This window comes from Sander lucioperca, chromosome 10 (genome assembly GCF_008315115.2).
Source record: "Sander lucioperca isolate FBNREF2018 chromosome 10, SLUC_FBN_1.2, whole genome shotgun sequence".
Lineage (NCBI taxonomy): Eukaryota > Metazoa > Chordata > Actinopteri > Perciformes > Percidae > Sander > Sander lucioperca.
Genome location: NC_050182.1, coordinates 19859186 through 19881826, shown reverse-complemented (window position 1 = coordinate 19881826; position 22641 = coordinate 19859186). Strand labels below are relative to the sequence as shown.

The 22641-nt window shown below is 40.8% G+C and overlaps 1 protein-coding gene across 1 annotated transcript in view; it reads right to left on the bottom strand.

The window, feature by feature from the left end:
- ncalda (neurocalcin delta a) overlaps window positions 1–19858 on the bottom strand; it is a 94326-nt gene extending 74468 nt beyond the window's left edge. The window contains exons 1-2 of the mRNA XM_031322637.2: window positions 19630–19858; window positions 15054–15175 (exon numbers count right to left, since the gene is read on the bottom strand). The gene's annotated coding sequence lies outside the window, so the exon portion shown is untranslated. The remainder of the gene's footprint in view (window positions 1–15053; window positions 15176–19629) is intronic.
- Window positions 19859–22641: the final 2783 nt, after the last annotated feature.

The window sequence follows — 22641 nt, the reverse complement described above, 5'->3', positions numbered from 1 at the left end:
CCACAGCTGCTGCCCATTAACTCACTTCATAAATGGATTCACCACAGTATGTTGCCTACTGGGGTAGAAGTTCCACACTGACTGAGTACCTGGGTGATGTTGACAGAGGTGTCTACCAAAAAAACTCCAGTAGGTCTAGTTGCATTTGAGAATGGGGTCATTTACTTTGCCTCTGACCATATAGTGTATCTTTGGAATACCCGTTTCACAAAAAGGGTCTTCAAGCACTGCTAACACGCAGATCGCAAATGGTGCTAGCATCCCATTTCACAAATTGCAGGTACATCAGTACTTCTCACATGCTTATGCACGTGTTGCAAATATGGTGTTTCTTTCAATTAGTTAAACATGTCAAAATGAATGTAAGAGATAATTATCTCATGTTAAAAGTTACAGCTGGGCGCCAGCAAAGATGTGACTTCTATGTTAGCTCTTTAGATCTATATTCTATAGCTGATTTTCACAAAGCTGAATAAGAAGTTTTCATTTGCTTTTACCAAGGCTTCATTAAAGCTGCAGTGGGTAGAATTAAAAAATGCCAACATTTTAAGTAGCGTGAGAACTCTTCCTGCAGCTCTCCCTCTCCCCTCTTTGTCACACAGAAAATGCATACGCAGAACAGCCAACAGCGTTCGCTCTCTCTCTGGTCTCCCATGACCAGGGCCACGTTCAGCCCAGACAAAACGTAGCAACACGTTTTTTTAAAACTGAAACGGGGGTGCACTGAACACCCTGTTGCGTAGGCAAGCGCAAGTCTTTTTGAGTTTACAGACTCGTCTCTGCTGATTGGGTATCACCTGTGACACAGCCAATAAACGAGACACACCCACCAAATGAGAGAAAACATATCTCAAAGCAGTTGCACACCGTTCCAAGGAAACATGTCGTTCAACCAGGAAACCGTAGAAAAACGGTGCACACCGTTTTGAGATTGAACGTGCCCCAGTGTTGCCAACTTGACGACTTTTTCGCTAGCTTTAGGAACTTCTCAGACCCTCTTATTTAGACTTTATTTCTAAAAAGCGACTAGCAGACATTAGACCATCAGGGGAAAAGTGAGACTATTTATTTTATTTTATATTTTATAATTGATTTGCATGATGTTTCTTAGAGTCATGTGATGATCCCCCCACTCTATGAGTGTCTCTTGATATTTTTTCCTGCAGCTGTTTAGGAGGCAGTCCGAGTGGCAGAGGTGTGGCAGGACGATCAGCCACACCTGAACCCACTCCTCCTGATTGCCCTCCTGATTCCTATTTAAGATGGCTGAAATTGAAGTTAATTGGCTCTGGCTCTCTGTCCACACAGCCAGCAGGGTGTGGGTTGTCGTTTGGGTTCTGTTTTACTTTCCACACACTCACCTTCACCCATGCACTCACTACATGTTTTATTCTATTTTGAAGTAATATTTAATTTGGGTTAAATAAATTGGTTTTAATTTAATCCTTAAAAGGTACACTGTGTAGTGTTTTAAGTATTTTATTAGCTAAAATCAAGTCTTCATTCATAAATATGTCCTCATTGGTGTAAAATGACCTCTGCCAATGACTTATCCTTGTAAGCAAAGAATTTCTTATCTGTATTTACATTAGACGGGCAAGTCCAAGGAGGCTTCCATGTCGTTCGGCCATTTTGAAAAACTCTAATCTCTGAGAGGGACATACAGCACTAGCCTACCTGTCTAACTAATCCACAACGTGTTTTCGTTCAGAGCCAGCGTCACATAACTGAAACCAGCTGAAACGGAGAAGGAGATCAGTGAGAGGCGCTTGTCACTGCCCCGGCAAATTTGAAAGCCTGCACTGCCCTTTAGTTCATAATGGAGGATCATACTCAGCCATACGAGCCACAGAGAAGGAATCCTCGTTGCCAAAAAAAGCGAAAAATCGGAAGACATGTTGTCGTAGCTTCTTGGTACAAAACAGCTACCGTAGTTGCAACGCGCATTTGAAAAAGCGAGGCGCTAGAGAGCACTATTCGTTTGAATGCAAAATACAATTTCACCGCTAGATGGGAGAAATTACTACACAACGTACCTTTAATTATGTGTGGTCTCCCTTGTTTAAGTCATAACTTTGAGCTGGTTCATGACAGCAATCACAGTCCACGGCTCTTCTGCCAACAGCACGGGTCTCTTTCTCCCTCTACTCTTTACTCGCCGTGCAGCAGGCAGTCAGCCGGCACAGCCACTAAGCTTTATGCAAAGGATACGTAATGACAGCACCATTATGCAAATTAGCATATGGCATCATCTAGCGACTTTTGGCGCTAGTGCTAGCTACTTTAATTGGAAAAGAGTTGGTAAAACTGCCTGTGACTGATAGATTTTCTGAAGCCTGAATACAGATCCAAGAGTAATGTAATCTAGTTTGCTCTCAGACAACTTCAATTACAAAATGCTGAAAGATTATTATGGAATCTGCTTATTTTCAGAAGTCTTGTTTGTTTTCATGTGATGGAAGTATGTCCAACATTCACTCTCCTTTTAGCTCTGTTTTGCTTTCCACAAACTTCTGAAAAACATACTATATCTGACTCGTTATCTGCTAAATCCTTCACTATGTGGAACATTTTTTATGGGTTTATAACCATTAGTAATCCCTTTAACATACAAATACTTGTATATATACTTCTGAGCAGTTAACAATACTAATGCTTTGTGACAAAATTATCTCAAATAGCTTTTTTTGGAGCTTTAAACTGCATTTTCTTCATCCGTGAATGAAGCTGGCCCATTTGCTGATGAAGACAGTGTTATGTGGTTGAAAGCTTTGGAAAGCTGTTAAGTAGACCTTTGATTTGAGAGATTTTGTTTTTTTGTTCAAAGTAAAGAGATAACTTCCATGCTCAAACAGTAGGGTTATATTGAGTGACACATGTACTGTCCAGGTGTTTTACACAATAAACCAAAAAGAAAAAATCTACATTTTATCATTCCAATTCCCATGGGATTCAGCATGTTTTGTGGTATTTTTAGAAAACTTGGCATCTTGACTAAATTTTAAAATACAGTACTGTGGGTCTGAACAATGCTTGGAAATGTGTTTGTAATGATGAAAGACACACTGAAGAGTTTTCTTGGTTCACAGTGGTGCTGAGTTTAATTCTAACCTTGACTGATTCATATTTACTGGCTTTTACGTCCCAGTGAAATGGAGGTTAGTGTCTTTAGCTTCTGTACTGTGACGTATTTTCTAGTGAAACTGAATATTTGAGCAGTTTGCAGCATTTGATTGGACTGCTTAAAAGTGGGCAGGCTAGAGTTTAGTTCAGTTCTGAGGACTGTTGGCTCCACACACACTTCCCTCACCCGTTGTTGCTGTTAGATCAGGAGGAGGACAAAAGAGGAAAGGGAAACCTTGCTGATTTTCAAACTGCTCTGTCACTGCAGCACAAGCAGTACATGCAGATTAACTGTGCCTCCCATTAAATGTGTGTGTGTGTGTGTGTGTGTGTGTGTCAACCAGTGTTTAGCATACAAAGGTTAGGTAGATAAAACGAATTAAATTTTTTTTTCTCCAAACAACGGTGTATTTTTTACAGGTCACCCAGACCAGCTGCCTCCAGCCCCTCCCCCATGTAACTTTCTGTATGGATCATATTATTAGTATTACGTGTATTTTATCTGCTGAACTGTTGAAAAAAAGAAAATTTGACAAAGCACATCATGGCTACATGTCCTGTCATTTGTTTTAAATTCAACAAGCAATTTGTTGTATTTTAGCAGAATACTAAGCAGCAGAAAGGCAGAACTGAGTACATTTTAATATGTTTATTTATCGCAAGTTATATCATTATTGCGATATTCAACAACGTTAGGGTACATCGCATATTTTCCTCATATCGCGCAGCCCTTATAATTACCCTGAAATTGTGTCAGATGCAGAATAGTGTCGCAATAATTTTATCTGTATCATCTTTTAGTCTAATTTGTTTAATATGTAAATAGTTATTTATTTCTAAAGTATCTGATAATGTTATGAAGTCATTGTTTTCACCTTCGTTTGACTAGTTTATACCTGAACCCAGGCATCACGCGCCGCGCCTTCACATCCTGCGCCACCTACAACCACAAGTAAATTCTCAAACTGTGTCAACACTGTCACAACCACTTCTGCAGGACTGGCCTTCCTCTTTTTTGCATGGCTGTGAACTGTGAGTGCTGACATGGCCTCTTTAACCTTGTTAGGAACAGAACACAATCCCGGGAGAACGAGGCAGGTGTCTGGCTGGGCCCCCCCAGCAACAGCACATCAGATGGCGCGCCTTTTTGTTAGCCCCTGTGGTGGTAGGAGGGCCCCCTCGGCCCCCTGGCGTCACACTGAGGGCAAAGGGTTTCTTAGCTCACGTACCTCTCAGCTCAAGCGGCTTGCTCTGACCCTGGGCGCTCGCCTGTGGTGGTTGGGGCTGCCGCTTGGGGTGCGATTACGCCGGGCCATGGCTTGTGCAAAAATCTGCCTGGGTGCCGGCAATCTTTTGGGGAGACACAGTTGTAGTGCTTCACCTTCTCTTTTCCTCGCAACGACGCAGCATCGTGGCTACCGCTGGGTCAAACAAGCCCTTCGGGTCCACGGGGATGCCGAGGAGCGGAGTCTTTTCCTTCTGCGACAGAGTGGGGCCCACAGATGTCATTTTCTTCCATGTCAGCCCAGTCCAACGCTGACCCTCCCTGGACGGGGTTTTTGGCAGAGGGGGATGCTCTATGAGCGGGTTGCCTCCTCCAGGCGCTCAGGAAAAACCGGCAGCAGCTGTTTTGCTGACGACTTGACCTTAGGCAGCCTTTTCCCCTTGTAGCAGGCTGGGATGCTAACGCGGCTTGGGCATGTTGCGGCCCTAGGCACGCTGAGCATACAGAATGGGTGTCCGCATGTGCACGCCCTGGTTGGTAGTTTGCCCATATCCATGGTGAGGTAAGGTCAGGTTCCGACGTTGTTTAGGCTCCAGTAAGCAGCTAATAGAGCTGTAACGTGAGTAGCTACTGTTTGGAGACAGCCCAGCTACTAAACTCAGATGGCTTCGCAGCGTTTTAGGTAGTGTTTGTCAACCGAGTGTTTAGCTTGCTCTGTGAACTGTTATTCTAGCCTGTAAGCCACACGTGCCGCCCGAGAGTTAACTTCTAGAAGCAAGAAGAGGTTTTGGCAGACATCATGTCTGTCTGTCAGGACTGGCGTGGTGTGATATAGCTTCTGGGGACAGCGCGGCGAGTGTGTCCCACAGTGAGATACTGAAACAAATGTTGAAATGCTCAAAATTTTATTTTCTTTTACATATATTTGGCATAGAACAAGAGACAGATGAACAATTAACATAGGGACATAGGATTAACAATGAGAAAATGCATTTTTTACTTAACTTTAAACAGCCAAATGCACTACAGAATCTACTGAAAGCCTGATTGCGTATGAGTGAACAGAAATGTGGCTCCATTCAGGCTCTAAAGCCCATCATCACATGTTAGACACCGGCAGTTGGTCTCTGTCTTTCTATCTGACCTTAATTGAGGGAAGTCCTGCCTGCAGACAGACAGACAGAGTTGAGTTATAACAACCAGCTGGTGTGTACAGCTGACATTTGAATTCAAGAGGCTGCAGAGGGATGGGGTTTACTAGGCATACCAAGAGAAGGGTGCGGTAAAGGATGCTGCAATGATCAAGAGAAAATCCTCAAAAAAAGTATGATCAAATGTAAGAAGATGCTAGTGTAAAACTGTAAGATCAACAAAGCTAACCCATATAAGATATATGTTCACACAACTTTTCTTGCATCATCTGCTCCAACAGTCAACAGATAACATCTGTATGGTCACCCAACAACGTCTGTATCTATGGATAAAAATTCACAACAGAGTAGGGATGCAATGATTGTAGATTTTGTTGGTACGATTATAGTCTGATGAATAATCATAGTTTCACGGTTATCATGATTATTATGCATTAATTAATTTTACTACTAATGTATAAAATCACATGAACACTCTAGATTTTAATGTGTTATTTATTTCTGGCTTTTTAAACAGAAATAGCACAGTAACAGTTTTGAATGTTTTGAAAATGATTATATGATCAATCATCAACCTTTTTCATTTAAATTCATCTGAAAAGATTAGAGACTAGAAGTGAATCAGTCACAACACAAACAAAGGCCAAGTTGGCAACAACAGTGCTGTCCTTCGGGCCCTCAAAAAGCTACAAACGGCCCTGCTAGCTGGGGTTTCTAAAAGTTGGAGGAGCTGCTGGAAAAGATGCAGCTGTCACAGGGAGATGTGCAGCATGTTGCCACAGACAAAATGCGATGGAGAGATCTCTTTGCAGCCTTATGTCCCATAGGGGATGATGAAGAGAAAGTAAGTAACGTTAAGTGGTAACGTCAGTGACATGTTTGAGCTGTTGCGGAGTTTTGACTCGTACGAACGTAACGTTATAATGTAACTGTGCACTCACAGTAAATGCAAACGGCGGCTGATTTGTTAGATACCGTTAAATGTAACGTTACCGTTAACATTAAACGTTAGCTAACTAGTAACGTTGACAAGCTAACAAACAATTAACAACAACGTTACCAAACATTAAAGTCGCTAGCAAGCTTACCAACTTGGGTTGAAATCCCCGTGCAGCTGCAGCTGTCCTGAGGTCAGGGGCTGGATCTGCTCTTTTTTTCCTCGCAGTTTGCTTACTTGATGTCACGTTAAAAAATTGCAGCAGTATCCCACCAAGAGACGCGGTTGTACACCACTCTGACAGTCAATACTTGCAGTGACCGGCATCTGATGTGCCGTGTGTGTGCGCACAATTGGTGTAGCAGAGCCTTTACGATTAATTAACCGTGACGTTTTAAAGCGTGGTTAACAGTGAAATCGGTTGACCGCTTCATCCCTACAACAGAGCCATGATTTTACAGTCCACATACCATAGAGCTATTAGGAGGCTTAATTCACTGTCTAGACAATAAAATTAGCATGTATTTGTGTTACTGCCAACAGGGTACAACTGTAAACGTTTGTGTCATGTCACAAAGACAAACAGACTGATGATGACACTTGCACTTAGTGACTGACTTGAATTTGTCCCTGTGGTCCCCTTTAATAAAATAATTAGGTAAAGGCTATAGCCACGATTTATCGATTATATACAAATACATTTGTTAAGAGATAGGGGTGCACAATATATCGACTCAATATCGTTATCGCGATATCACGTTGCGCGATATTATACCGAAAGTCTCGCGATAATTACGCGATATTTTGTTTGCGTTGCATCCCGCCCGACATGTACCCAAAGAGTATAGAAGTATAGAGAAACTCAATAGAACATTGTGTTACATTCTGCATTCGAGCTGCAGTTCCATTGAGTTTCTCCTCTTGTTATGTCTATACTCTTTGATGCACCTCTCGAAAAATACACATCACTTGGTAGCGTTGTATTTCCCCCGACTCATTTCCTGGTTCTCCTTCTCCATAAACAACATGAAATCAAGGAGAGGGTTAACTTTTCCTGCTACAGATTTTCCACCGTGGTCAGAAAGAACAGAGGAGACACTTAAGTTTCTCTCACTAACACTCTACGGTCACTACTCGCTCCGAAGAAAATCGCCGTCACTCTCACCTTTTCTTCGCTCTACCACACACACCCACATGCTCGACGCACACACCGTGGAGCCTCCGCAGAACCATAAAACGAAGCGAAAGAAAAGAAAGAAGCTAAAGAGAGAGCGAAGAGTGGAGCAAAAAGAACACAAAAGTAAGAAAATGAGTGTTGCTCTGGGAGACGACGAGATTGAAAAGAAACTTTAGAGGCCAAAAGTATTAGCTACAAAAGAGAGCGACATGCACTCGCTTGTGGGTGCTCCTGGGCGTGCCTAGCCTACCCCTGGTTGCTTGGCAACAGTAAACAGAAATTCTCCGGTGCTACCTTAAACCACGTCTTAAAAGTTACTTCAGAGGTATTGTTAAGTCACAAGAACGATGTTTTTGGATTTAAAAGTATTTATTTCTCGATAAAAGTAACACAATATATGAGATTAAATGCCAAACATATCAGATATATACATAAATATGATGTCCTGAAGTGTTGTCCGCCATCTTGAATTATTTTCTTCCATGTGAGCTGCCCTCACGCTGCCTTCACTCTGATTGGCAGTCGCTCGTGGCCAAACGGCCACTCCCATTGAAAATGAATGGTAGCTGTCTCTTGTAGCTAATGTGACTGTAGGGTAATGCCTCCTCCTCGGTAGCTTGGAAATACTTTGGCTTTAAGCCAACAGATGTGCATTGCATTGTTTTTTATACTGTAGTCGTGTATATACAACCAGTACAACATGTCCTGTTCTATAGACATGCTCTTTATTTATTTTATACTGTCCAAGCAGTAAAACATGTCCTGTTCTGTAGACACATGTTGGACCAGTCCAATATGACTGTCAGTTGAAATAAACCTTGCGTTGTAAGAAAACATTTATTTGTTATAAATCTATTTTGATGCGTTTTCCCATAACTTTGGTAATTTTACATATGTTTAAAAATATCGAAATTAATATCGATATCGCAATATTCATTATCGATATCGCAATATCACATTTTTTCAATATCGTGCACCCCTATTAAGAGAGCAACATTGCTTTATCACACTGAAAAACATTGAAGAAATAGGTGAAAAAGGGAAAAAAGCTAACGTGACAAAGACTGTCACAAGTGTATTGGACTCTAAACCACAATAATGCAAATACATAGTATAAGCCACCAGAGCCTGTGTGTGCCGCAGACTGCAGAGATTTTACTAGTCTATCATCACATTTAATGTCTGCCATTGTTACGATCCAACACATCAGACATGCTGGCAGTGCGTAGCTGTAATGACTCACAGGTCAGAGAATGGCATCTGACCAGTCCCAGGGCCAGGTGTCATCAGTCAGTCATCTATGGACTGCAGGCTCACTCTGACACACATGAGACATGATGGGTACATTTCACTCTAGGTAATCCCTAGAGTGAATTCACCATACAACAAGATGCATTAACTATGATGAAATTATACCATATTACATAATAACAACCCTAAAGGGAAAATGCAACACCTTTTATGTTGATATCCAATCAGTGTTGATTGTAAATATAGTCAATTAAAGCAATAAAATCCTCAGTGTGTGCCTCAGAGTATACGGCCAAAGAAATGCAGCGTGGAGAGGGAGAGTGGAGAATATGGCCGCCGGGGAGCCTCCAGAACCGAGTCGCGTATGGCTGCAGCCTGAAGACCTCCCGTCTCATGCCATCCCAGCTGGTGCCTTCCCCGAGATTCTACTTTTCAAAATAAAAGCTTGCGTCTGGTCCGCTTGAATGTTTTGAAAATGATTACATGATGAATCATCAACCTTTTTATTTAAATTCATCTGAAAAGATTAGAGACTAGAGGTGAATCCGTCACAACACAAACAAAGGCCAAGTTGGCAACAACGGTGCTGTCCTTAAGAAGAAGTTGGCCAAGAAAGCTACAAACGGCCCTGCTAGCTGGTGTTTCTAAAAGTTGGAGGAGCTGCTGGACAAGCTGTACCTGTCATAGGCCATGGTCACAGGGAGATGTGCATGTTGCCAAGGAATAAATGCGATGAAGAGATCTCTTTGCAGCCTTATGTCACCCGCAGAGGTGCAGACGGAGCAAACTACGTGGGCTCTGCAGTTTTGTTGAAGTCACAGAGAGTCATGACGAGGCCGATAAAGCGGTTTAAAGTGTGGTTACAGTTTTTCAAAACTTCACGCAGACACCTTTCACCGTGATATGATATTAATGGTGAGCCGAAAGCAGTCGCGGTGCTGTTCTTGACATTACACTTCCTCTGAGACAAGCAGGCACAACAGTGGTTTCTATGCCCTGGGGACTGACTGACAGGCTGAGATTGTCAGGCAAGGCAACTTTATTTCTACAGCACCTTTCAGCAACAAGGCAATTCAAAGTGCTTTACATGAAACATTAAAGAGCAATTAAAAACGGTCATGATGAAAATAAAACAGGCTAAAATATAATAATATACAAATACAAGAATAAAAGTTACAGTGAGTAAGAAATTCATAATTATTCAATTTAATAGGTTGTAGGGACGGGTTTGGGAGTTTTTTTTTTTTTTGTTTAATTTCTGTCAGTGTAAAATATTCTAAATAAATAACATAATGTTCTAAGTAAATAGGTTTGGAATTATTTTTACAACTGAAATAATTTTTTGTAATTACAGAGGAAAAGTACCGAAAAAAGTACCGCTGGGTACCGGGAACCGAATTGAGAGGGAGTTAGATTTTTAAGTGGCATGTGGCACGTGCCACAGGCATGTACTTCTGGCACTTCCGTATGCCAATTGCGAGTGCGTGTGAATTGACACCGTAGCGAGTAGTATGAAAGGGCAAAAATCTGTTTAGGTACGTTGGTCGGGGTGGAGGATGGGTAAAACACAGGACTTTCACCCAGGAGAGCGGGGACGAGTCCCACGTGTGACTTTGTGTCCAGCAATTAATACTTCCTTTTCACGTTTGTCGTTTTCCTAACCCTAACCTTGTTATTCTTTTCCTAAACACAACCAGTTGTTCTTTTCCTAAACCCTAACCTAACTCCGTTCTTCTTTTCCTAATCCCAACCGTTTTTTTGGTAAAGCCAACCCAACCCCGTTCTTCTTTTCCTAATCCCAACCGTTTCTTCTGAAACGCAACCCGCGTGTCACGTAGCCTCGCAATAAGACGTAGCCTCGCGATAACACGCCACGTGGCTTTAGAAAGTGCCACGTATATTTTAAGAAAATCTTACGTTATAAGTTATATTTTAACTTAAGTTATATTGTACGTCTTACGGTGAAGAACTAAGTTATATTTTAACGTTATAAGTTATGTTTTATGTCTTACGGTGAAGAACATGCCACTTCCGGTGGCACATGCCAATTAAAAATCTAACTCCTACTGACCGAATTTCAGGTACCGGTATCAGTAGTGGTATTAGTTCAGATGCGAAAGGTACCCAACCCTAATGTTAAGTGGTAACATCAGTGACATGTTTGAACTGTTGCTGTTGCCAGTGCACTCACCGTAAATGCAAACATTGGCTTCTGCTGACTTGTTAGCTGTTAACTGTAACGCTACTGTTAACATTAAACAGGCTAATGTTAGCTAACTGGTAACGTTAACAAGCTAACAAACACTTCACTTTAACAAACACTTAACATTAAAAGGTCCAATATGTAATATATTTACTGTAATAAATCCAAAAATGACCCCAATGCGTCATCAGATATTAAGGAAACATGCTAAGTGCAGTGCGGTCTAGCTATCTGAGGCTCATGCTAATGCTAAACTAGCATCTTGAACAGAAGCAGCTGCACAGTTAACTTCAGAGAGCAGGACTCTAATTAAACATGCTTCTAACTAAATCAACACAAAAGTGAGTGTATTATGGACAGTCTCCTGCTCCATTATAAATGCATTTTAGCAGTGGCTGTAAATGGGCGGATGAAGTTGAAGCGACAGTAATGCTCGTCCCCAGGACATCCGTCCAGTTGAGCTAACGTTAGCTAAAGTGAAAAACACATCAGTCCATCATGTCGATTAGGTCTGCAGACCTTAACATATTAACTCCTAACATAGCCCACTCTCAAACATAGTTCATGTCAGTGGTTAAAACGGTTTTCTATCCAACGTATTTCATAAGTTAAGACGTCCAACTATTGATTGCAGAAATTGCTTCAAATTTGCATCCCTAGTGCTAGGCCTTCTCCTGAAGGTAGTTGGCAGAACATCATGTTGCCTTGTTCAAGATGTCACCACCGTGTCCGTGGGAAGCATGAGGCTGACAGTTGATGATCCTGTTTGATCTCAGCCACTAAGCCACTCGTGTTGAGCAGAGCAGAGACACGTGGGAATAATCCCAGTGCTCTGTACACTGAGGGTGGGTGGGATGCTGTGATATTTGTCTGCACATGAGTGCTTCAAGGATATTTCATGTCTAGACATGTACATTACAGTGAGTTATTTTTCTTCTTCACAGGACATCATGGAAATGTAGTTTCAGCATTTGTTCCTAAGTTTGTTTTATATGGAGCTTTGTGGTCGAAAGGCACATACCATGTGACTGTGACGTCCTGGGTTCAGATCTGGCCTGTGTTTCATTTTGTCCTCCTCAAGTTCTCTCAACCTCTCCAGTCTCAATATTTAAAAGTAACTGCCAATAAGCAGACTTGCTACATGAAAAAATAAATAAAAATCTGCCCATAATTTGATTCATCGACATTCTTACTATGAACAAGGGGCTCAGCTAGCTGTGGTATAGCTGTGTCCTTAGTTTCGATGAGGAATGCCAACAATTCTAATTATCCATCCAGGAAAAACTGAAGGACAAATGTAGAAACTGTTTCCCACACAAAGAAAAGCAAACAACCATTGCCTTTCACTACACACTTTATAGTAACTTTAGGATTTAGGGTTCAATCCAGATTCAAGAATTTGGTTTGGTAAGCTCACACAAAACAAAAGCAAACAAAAACGTCACATCAGATACAATAACTACTGTGGGCAATAAAACAGGTGATTTAAACAAGATAGTATTAAATGGCAACTATTATATAGCATTTTCAGGATAATACTTGTATTTTGTGTTTGTACCAAAACATGTTTACATGCTTGAATGTTAAAAAAAAAAACACTTTATTTTTCTCATCCTGCCCATGGCTGCTGCACCTGTATTCACCCTCTGTATGAGATGCTTTGTAGGAGTGGCTGTCTCTTTAAGCCCGCCTCCCGACAAAGCACCGTCTGCTCTGATTGGCCAGAGTGTTCCTAGAATCTGAGCTCCGCCGCAGCCTCCACTGTTGTTTAACTATTTAGATCGAAGTTATGGCAGGAGTTGTCATGAAAGCCTTATTTTCCTTACTCCACGGCACACTCGTTAGAGTCTACTTAGCTAATCATCGCCGTTAATATGTGATAGCGCCGGTTTATGTCACACTCTGTGTGTGCTCAGTGTTTATATGTTAAAGTTAAGTTTTATAATATAGTGTAGGAGGTTATTGTGAAGTGAATCTCAGTGTCACCTCGTGATTTTTTCAACGCTCCATGTCTGTAGCCTACTTGTAACATTGGTAACAGCAACAGCTAACATCATTGTGCACTGTAAGTTTATAGCTGCTGCTTTTAGTTCACTTAGTAACTAGACTGGAGTCCCCAAAATTGGGGAGAATTTAACAAATTGGCTGCCAAGACGACAACGTTTACTGCCGTTAGCATGTAGCTACTTTAGTTAGCACTGGGCACTAATAGAATATAGCAGCACTTTCTACAGTCAATATCACAGATTAAGGCTTTTTAACCAAATGCTACATAACCGTGAATGTTTAGGAGTAATGTGACCCGGAATTGGGGAGAATATAACAACGCTGGCAGCCAAGATGACATTTTACTGCCGTTAGCATGTAGCTACATGTGACAATGTTGACACCACAGCAGTAGCTTAGTAAAAAAAACACTCCAGTCCTGCCTACCTGGAGCAGATCACCAATCATAGAAGGCCGGCTTAGAGTAGCGTAGCACGTAGCTGAGAGTAGAAAAAAAATGTTGAAACCAGAGCGTTCAGAACAGTTGGAAATCTGAATGTTTTAGCTCACAGGGGTTTCTCTAAAATATGTTTACCTCATTATTTGTTTTGGCCACGTTAAAATGAAAATCCAACATTATAACATTGTAGATGTGACAGAAAATACAAACAAAGCTTAATATATCCCCTTTAATAATAATTAGGGCTGTAGTCAACCAAAGGAAGTCATGGTTGACTGAAATTCGACATACTCTTCAGTCGGTTGGTTGATGGGGGGGTGGGTCTGCACGTTATCTCTAGATTAAGTAAATCAGCCACAGAGCACTGAGTGCACACTACCTGGTAGCATTGTGTGTCCACCTAAGCATTTTTCCCTGAGGCCAGCGTACTTTTGTAATTCTTTGCAATGGGCGGACCTTGTTTTTAAACTATGCTAGAAACGCCAGGAGCATGACGAGGTGCTGAGCATCTATTCTGCACTAAGTGCTGGACGTTTGGCGTTTTCCCCTTGTCACTGAGTTGGAACATTTTTCATGTAAGTGCCGAACATCATCTGAGGAGACATTAATATTGTTGCCACATTGAGCGGTGGGTCTTTGATTTTTGATGCGCTGCGTGCCATTTTGTTGAGACGTTTACAGTCTTGTGCTGAAGTGTTTCCATACCACAGTTATTCCCAAGATGAGAATGCTCTCGATCCCTCAACGATAAAATTGCATCATAACTTGAGATGGAAAACTTTTTCAGTTGTCTTAACTTGTAATTAACCAATTATTGTACCAGGTCAGATTAGATGTATATTCCCTCCATTTGTTATGGGTCTGCCCCTGGATCATGGAATATCTACACAGAGAGGCATCCAAGGGGCATCCTAATCAAATACACGAACCACAAAGCACCAGAGTGCAGCACAGTCATTTAAGTGGCACCGAAATGAGACCCCGAAATCTGTGTTCTTATGCGGTCCGGTAGATACCAGTCGTTTGGGTTTCGGTACTAGGAAAATATTAGGAAAGAAGCCAGTCTATCATAGGGGTGGCACTAAACAGACATCACACACCTGTAGGCAATTCACCTAAAATGTATTTGGACTGTGGCAAGAAATAGGTTCCAATCCATGATTTGAGACTACAGTGTTAACTAAAGCTTTTACTAACAAAAGCAGTGTATCAATCATGGTAAGTAGGTGCTGACAGAAGGCAATGTTATGAAATTAAGTATAGGCATGATCAATGTAAATGTTGCCACAAAAGTAATCACTGCTGCCCTAATTATGATCCATTCACAGTAGTGAAATCAAACTTTTACAATGGCTGTTCTCTGGGATGCCCCATGAGAATCTCTAATGTATGCAGCTGTTTTATAATACCACGGTTGATGTCAAAACACTTATGAGATATCTTCACACTCCTGCACTTATGTACAGTATCTCATATCTACAGACTATAGCTATAAAACATTGGCAATAATTAGTTCAATTGCTGTAGTTCTGTCACTCACCAGGTGGAACGTGTGGACGCCTGCAGCCCAAGTAAGTGGTTTCAGACAGCTGGGTCACTCCGTCTAGTGTTTGGCTTTATGTGTCCTTCCTTATCCACCAATGACCTAAAAGTCAACAGCACCTGAGGAAAGATGAAAAGAGACAAATTCTTTAACTTCAGTTTTACCCCCAGACTTTATGTCACACTGGTATGCAACTGACCAGCAAAACAATCAGTGTTTCTGCACTTACTGTATTTAACATGTGAATATGTACTGTAGTGTATATGTTTGTGTTTGTATCTATAAATGTGTGTCGACAAACGTGCTTTAATGAGTAGGTCAGTGGGTGGCTGTATATCACTGACTGAGGTCCAGACGTGTAGCCTGCGTGTATCAGGGTCACTGATCTGCAGACCCAACTTCAGAGTTCATTCAGGGGGTCAGAGGAAACACTGACTGAGGGCAAAGTTTAGATGATGTTACTGTACGGCCGGCTCTTATCACTGCCTCCGTTTATTTGCTTCATTAACGTTGCTCAGACGCTCACTGACTACTCTATTCCACACTTTCTAAGGTTATTTAGTATGGCTGGCAAAAAAAAAAAAATCACAAGCACGAGAAACATTTAACAAAAGATAATTTAGAAGATAACACCAGATAAAGCCAAGTTGGTAATGCACTGCAAGGTTAAATCGCCAACTGGATTTGCAATGAAACCTATTGTAGAAGTTCATTCACCCTGCATAATCCATATGTAAAAAGAGTTTAAACCCTAGTGTTGAACAAAGCCAACCAATTTAAAAATTGGGATATTACATGTATTAAGTCTAAGTACACTCTTGTACTCTTATCTGTGCACAAACTTCCCAGGCCATGACCGGAAGCCTTACTATCGCAGTAACTATGAATCCACCAGACCACCAGAGCCGGGAAAAGGCACCCTCCTCCACTGGTTTTTTCCTTCTTCTTCCTAAAAATGAAATGCATTACTTAAAAAAGTATCATTCATTTGTGGCTCAGTTTAACAAATGTACTTTGCATATCCATCAGGGGGGTGCTACCACTGCTTTCTTGTTAATGATCCACCAACCAACACTTGCTTCATACTGCGACCAGATGTTCTACACTTATTTCACATATAAAACATGTAATCATACGCTATCCTCCCATCTCACTATCTCCTCTGTCGGGGCTTAGACAGTTGAGATTGGTTAAACCTACATTGTGTAATTTTTTGAGTTGATTCTTAGCAACAAAAAAAAAACTTTGTTCTTTCACAAATATGTGCTCATTCATGTGTAATTACTTCCACCAACTAATCAAAGTATTCTCGTAAGCGTAGAATCTGCCATTCAGAATCATTCAGAATACATAGGAGCGAGTTGCTCGAATGGCGGCAGCCATGCAGCGCCTCCATCTTTAAAATAAATTAGCCAAAGAGGGACATACCTCCGCCTTTCGCACTTTTACACTCAGTGGCACCGTGACGAATGCCAGGGAGGGGGAGAAGATTACTCGCGACTGCCAGCAGATTTGAAAGCCTGTTGAAAATGGAGGATCACACCTATTCTCAAGGACGTGTAACGAAGTCGCCAAGGAAGTTAAAAAGAGAATTAAAACGACGCAAAGCAACAAGATCAAAGTAAATACTGGAGTGGCTTTTCCAAGATGGAAATTTTTAAAGGGACGCCGAAGTTGCCTGCTTTCTTCGACAGGTAATTCAGCCTATTTGTGTAAATTCAAAGTTTCAAAGTTGCTTGGCTATAGCTCTTCTATAGCATGGTTGTGCATAACGTCGTGATTTCCCTGGTAGACAACGCACGTCATGCAGTTGTAACGCAGACAGCTGCGTGTAAATGATGGAGATACTAAGAGCTCATTTTGAGTTCGGCCACCGTAGGAGTTAGAACGCGCTCAGAATGGGGGGGGCTAGAAAGTAATATTCAGTTGGTTGTCATATACAATTTCACCGCTAGATGGGAGAAAAACTTACACAATGGAGCTTTAAAGAAATATAAACAAGCCAGAGCATTTCCCCCCTATGCCAGCATATAGGTGGTGTAGCCAGACCATACCAGATTAAAGCCCAACCAATACTGGATTTTTGAGGCTGATACTAATATCAATATTTAGGGGGAAAACTCCAATAACAATATATCAACCGATTTTTTTAAGCATACAAAAAAATCTTGATCCCTTAGATTAGTTTTTTTTTTTTTTTTTTTAAGAATTGTGATACAAGATACATAATAAGAGGGACAATTTACAGTTGCTTTCTGGTGGAAAAAAAACATTTAATGGTGAAACTGTTTCTAAATTACCTTAAACCTAGTTTGGCATTTTGTTAGTTATCGACTAGTCTATATCCACGACGTTCTACTTCCGGGATTGCTTCGTTCCCGCCGGAAAATCTGTCGGATTTCACTCATTTAGGCCGCATGTCTGTCCCCTTCCTCTGTCTTTGTGTTGGCGTTCTAACCTCTGGTGGATTTGTGAGGACTATGGTTAACTGCTCCTCAGATCTCTGCAGGGTAAATCCAGACAGCTAGCTAGACTATCTGTCCAATCTGAGTTTTCTGTTGCACAACTAAAACTACTTTTAAAGCGCGGCTCTGTAGCAACCTGCTACGGTTGACTTGCATGGGTGTGATAAATACACCAGCACTTTTTGCACTTCGCACTTTAATTATTACAGTTCATTCTTAGGATGTTTTGTTGTCTGTGCTGTCATGTGTGTCCTTCTTTTGTGTCCTATGATGCTTTGTTTATCTTATTTTTATGTTGATTTTAGAATGTTTTTTTCATGTTTGTGTTGTGAAGCAACAGATTGGTAGACTGGGTAAACCCAGCCCGATGTGCCGGCGATTTCATTTCTCCCTGCAGCTCAGGCTGGAAACCTGTACGTTTATCTATCCTGCTTCCGTTACAATTTTGCAGGGACCAATCACAAACTGGCTTATCCACTTGGCGCAGTAGTGGCGGGTTTAACACGATGACAATAGAGAAGCGACCAAGCAGCTTTTTGTTTACATTCAACATGACGGCCACCGAAATGCAGCAACCGGTTGATGCCGCTGTCGCTGCTACGTCACCCGATCCGGTCTAATTGGTTGAAGGACTACCCAATTGTGTACGGAGTCATTTGAACTATGACCGTTGATCACGCCTCTTGTGCAGTAGAAAATACAGAGCAGACTCCCCAGACCAATGTTCAATCTTAAAAGATTGAGCTTGACTAACAGATTGTAGCACTATGTCCAAGACAAATTTCCCCTTGTGGACAATAAAGTGTATTCTATCTATTCTATGTGTTCCACCAAAACGAGTTCCTTCCGGGCCTATTTTGCAGCAGCACTGTGGCTTTTCTCTGGTGCTTAGCACCGCCCAAGACGATTGTGATTGGTTTAAAGAAATGCCAATAAACCAGAGAACGTTTTTTTTTCCCATCCCCGAATGCTATGAGGAGTAGCAAGACCCTCCTCAAGGATGCTTTGGAGGAGGGTCTGGCAAAGCGAGACTAGTTATCATCAGACATACACACAGATATCAATAAACTTGCAAGAAGCTTATATTGGCCGACATGTTGGAGTGGCTGATTTATCATTCTAGCTCTAGTGTACAGTACTTAATGTAATATACACAATGCATTCTAATCTAAGCAGTTCATGCCATTGCATAACAATTGATGAATTCATATAACAATATAATATAAATATGTAAAAAGTGGTTAAATAGAGTATAGGTTTGTATATTCTATATTTTACTTGATTATGGGCGAACATTTTGTTGTCAGTTGTATCTTGGCCATAAGTGAGAAATCTCTGTAATGCAGGGATTTCCAAAATCTCTTAATGGGGTGCATTTAACCAGACTACACTTCAGTTCAAATGTTGGGAATTCCTGATTTACATATGTTAAAAACAACAACAAAACAAACCTAACTAATGGATATTTTATATTGACCTAAACCCTTCTAAACGTTCTGCCCCAGGCACAGGAAACAGTTTATGAGCTTAAGAGATTCTGTTGTTATAGTTTGTATCCGCCCAAAGCACAACCTACGAACATCTTAAGAGCATTTGTAAATACGCAACAATGAGAGCATAATACATGTTGATAAATATGACAGACGTAGTAAGAGTGGATGGAACAAAAGCCCGCGGAACATTAAACCCGTGTGGCATCAACACGGAGCCAAAGAAAGAAGTGGTGTTACTCTACAAAGCTCAACTAGCATAGACAGCTAAAATGCTATGGTTTTGGATACACCAAAGCAAAGCTACAACTAACTTATGTTGACCTAAGCTGCTACACAAAAACGGAATAAGTAGCGTTAGCTAGCTAAACGTTTTATAAACGCTAACGTTAGTGTTAGCGTTTGTGGAAGGATATTTTATGAGACTGCTTACATTTTAACCAGGTAAGTTAAAATAAGATGCACTAACCTAACAGTTACATTTTGCCAGAGTTTACCACAGCGTAACATAGCTAACGTTATATTTTAAGTCAAGGTCTGTAAGAAGAAACAGCCAATAAGAGCTATACATGCTATAAATGCCGTAAATAGATAGCTAACCTCAAACAGGAGACGTACCACTTAAATGAGAAATGTCACCAGATGTGGCTTCTTAATCTGCCGGTAACTCGGTATATTGCAGAGCAACACTCAGAAACACATGTATCCCCAACAAGTGTCAGTGTAGCTAGATAGCTAGTTAGATCAAAGATAGGATTTAAAGAAGATGGGCTACGTGAGAGGAAAACTGGCTCATCTTCCGGTCTGCAAAATTATGTCTGTCATGACGCATGCGCCGTCGGACGAGTCATAACTAGACTCTGGGCATAACGTTTGCCATTCGACATTTTCTAAAACATGACACAAATGGTAGTTGTTTTTACAAAACTCGACATTTTATTTTTCCACCATGGAAGCAACAGGCTATTTGAAATCCGCGTCTGCGTGCATTTGTGGTATCGAAAAAAGAGCAGAGTGAGAGTTCTGTCTTATATCTCTTCTCTAGCCACCTCGAGCTGAATTAAATTATAATTTCGTAAGACTCTACCGTCATCTAGTGGACAACTGGGAAGGTATGGCGTTTAACCTATACCAATTTAATGACTTAACTTTTGGTAAGTGTAGTAGGGTACTGGTGAAAATGAAATATATATATATATATATATATGCAATATAGCAATACCCCAACACTCATTGTGTGTCTGATGCAGGACTTTTGTACTGTATCAGCTAGTGTTTGTTATTTAGCATTGAACATATTTTATGCATGGTTTGATTATTGAAAGGGCCTGCCGGGCAAAGGCTCAGGGGCCCAAGGGGTCAGGGGGCCAGAGCCTCTGTTAACATTTCTTAATAAAAAGTAACAGAGCTCAGTTGGGTTTGTCCTGATCATATTATATTACTCCGGTAACACTTTACTTGACAGTATCGACATAATCGTGACATGACACTGTCATAACTATGACATGACAGTGGTGGTGTGTGGCAGTAGCTCAGTCCGTAGGGAGTTGGGTTGGGAACCGGAGGGTCGCTGGTTCAAGTGCCCGTACGGACCGTAATACAGATGTGGACTGGTAGCTGGAGAGGTGCCAGTTCACCTCCTGGAAGGAGCAAGGCACCGAGCTCCCCCGAAACGCTCAGGGCGCCTGTTCAGCAGTTGCAGCCCACTCACTCTGACATCTCTCCATTAGTGCATGTAAAAGGACCAGAGCATGTGTGTGTGTATATTTCAGGCCTGTGTGCAGTGTGTAAATTGTAATTTCCCCATTGGGAATCAATAAAGAGAATAAATTAAATTATGAACGTGACCTAAACCTAAACCTTATAAACAAGTCATGAACGTTTATGACTTCTGTCATTAAGGTTCATTCGTTTTTTGTCATGACAATTGTTTGGGTTGTCTTGATTATGACAACTTGACATTAACCAGGATGACATTACCAGAGGATGTCTTGGTCACGACAAGTTGACATTAAATTAGTTTGGGATGTCTTTGTAAAGATAACTTGACATTAACCAGGATGACATTACCAGAAGATGTCTTGGTCATGACAACTTGACATAAACAGAAAATCCACCTCTTTTTGCATTCATGACATGTTGACATAATGATTATTAAAATTAGATGTGCACGGTTAGAGACCAATTCTAGCACTTGGTCAGATAGATGTGTGACAGGATATTTCACAAAACTGGCTGTCATGACACTATTATGACAGTGTAATGGATAGATTCAAGTAAAGTGGTACCATTTTGATTTGTCATTAAGATATCATGGATAAGACTTGCTGTCATGACAACATTATGACAGTGTAACTAATAAATATTTTAACCGCAAGTAAAGTGGTACAATTTTGATTTGTCATTAAGATATCATGAAGGATAAGACATGTCTTACGAAGTTCCATCGCACACCAAATTACCTTCCTAACACTCTATCATGTGATGTAAAAATCTTTGTTGACAGTATGGTTATGTAGTTGATATCAGTGTGAATTTGGACCAGAACCAGAAGAAAACTAGATTGTTAAGAACCAGATAATTGAAGGTCAATAAAGAGACTAGAAAACCATGATAAAGTTTGAGAAATTTATTAATATACACAGAAATATGGCATACATACAAATAAACACAGGTATGAAAAATAACAACTGAAATAATAAAGTGTGCACATAAAAGAAAACCTTTTCAGTTCTATGAGCTCAGTTGTTCTTTGATGACGTGAGTTCAGAGATGTTAAACGTTGGGGCCCATATGAGTTTGGTTTCCATTTGTCCTACCACCATGAAGAAGGGATCCAGGGCAATCCGTCTAAGTTCAGAGTCTCGATCCTGTATCTCGCCACACAGCCAACTCAACTGGGAATCTCTAAACCCTGGAAGTCTCTGGGATCTGAAGAGTCGATGTGATTCAATATCCCTCTGTGGACTGGACCTCCCCTGCGTAGCATTTCTCAAATCTCCACCAAAAACCTGACCTATAGATAAGGCCCAATCATTTCTCTCAATTACTATTCAGTAATAAAATCAATTGCTTAGGCTACGATGAAAATAAAATTCAGTTAACCCATATTGAAATGTCTAAATCTCTATTCAGTTGTAGTACAACCGTTCTTAAATGTCTTCTCTTAGGTATCAAAAGTATATAAATCCCTTTCAGGTATCAAAAGCAAATTTATATTAATAGGCAACCTTTATACAAAAAATACATTTCTAATTCAAGTTGTATGGAACCTTAGTGACATTACCACTATCCTAAATATAATTGCATAAATTGCATGTAAACATCTCTCAAATTGTATTATTTTCCCATAACTTAAGCTACAGTGTTGTAATTTAGAGGCATTAAGACATGCGTGCTTATTTATCCTTCCCTGCACCGGTAACAGTAGAAAGAATGTACTAAAAATGGGCTTCTTTAAGTTACTTCACCATAAACTCCAGTTAAACAATTAAACTCACAATTTGTACTAACATTCATTCAAGAAAATACCCACAGCTAGCAATAGTGTTGAAAAGCAACATTAATTTTCATAACCAATAGATAGAATAGAATCATTAGCATTTTCACAGGCAATATGCAGTACTCCGC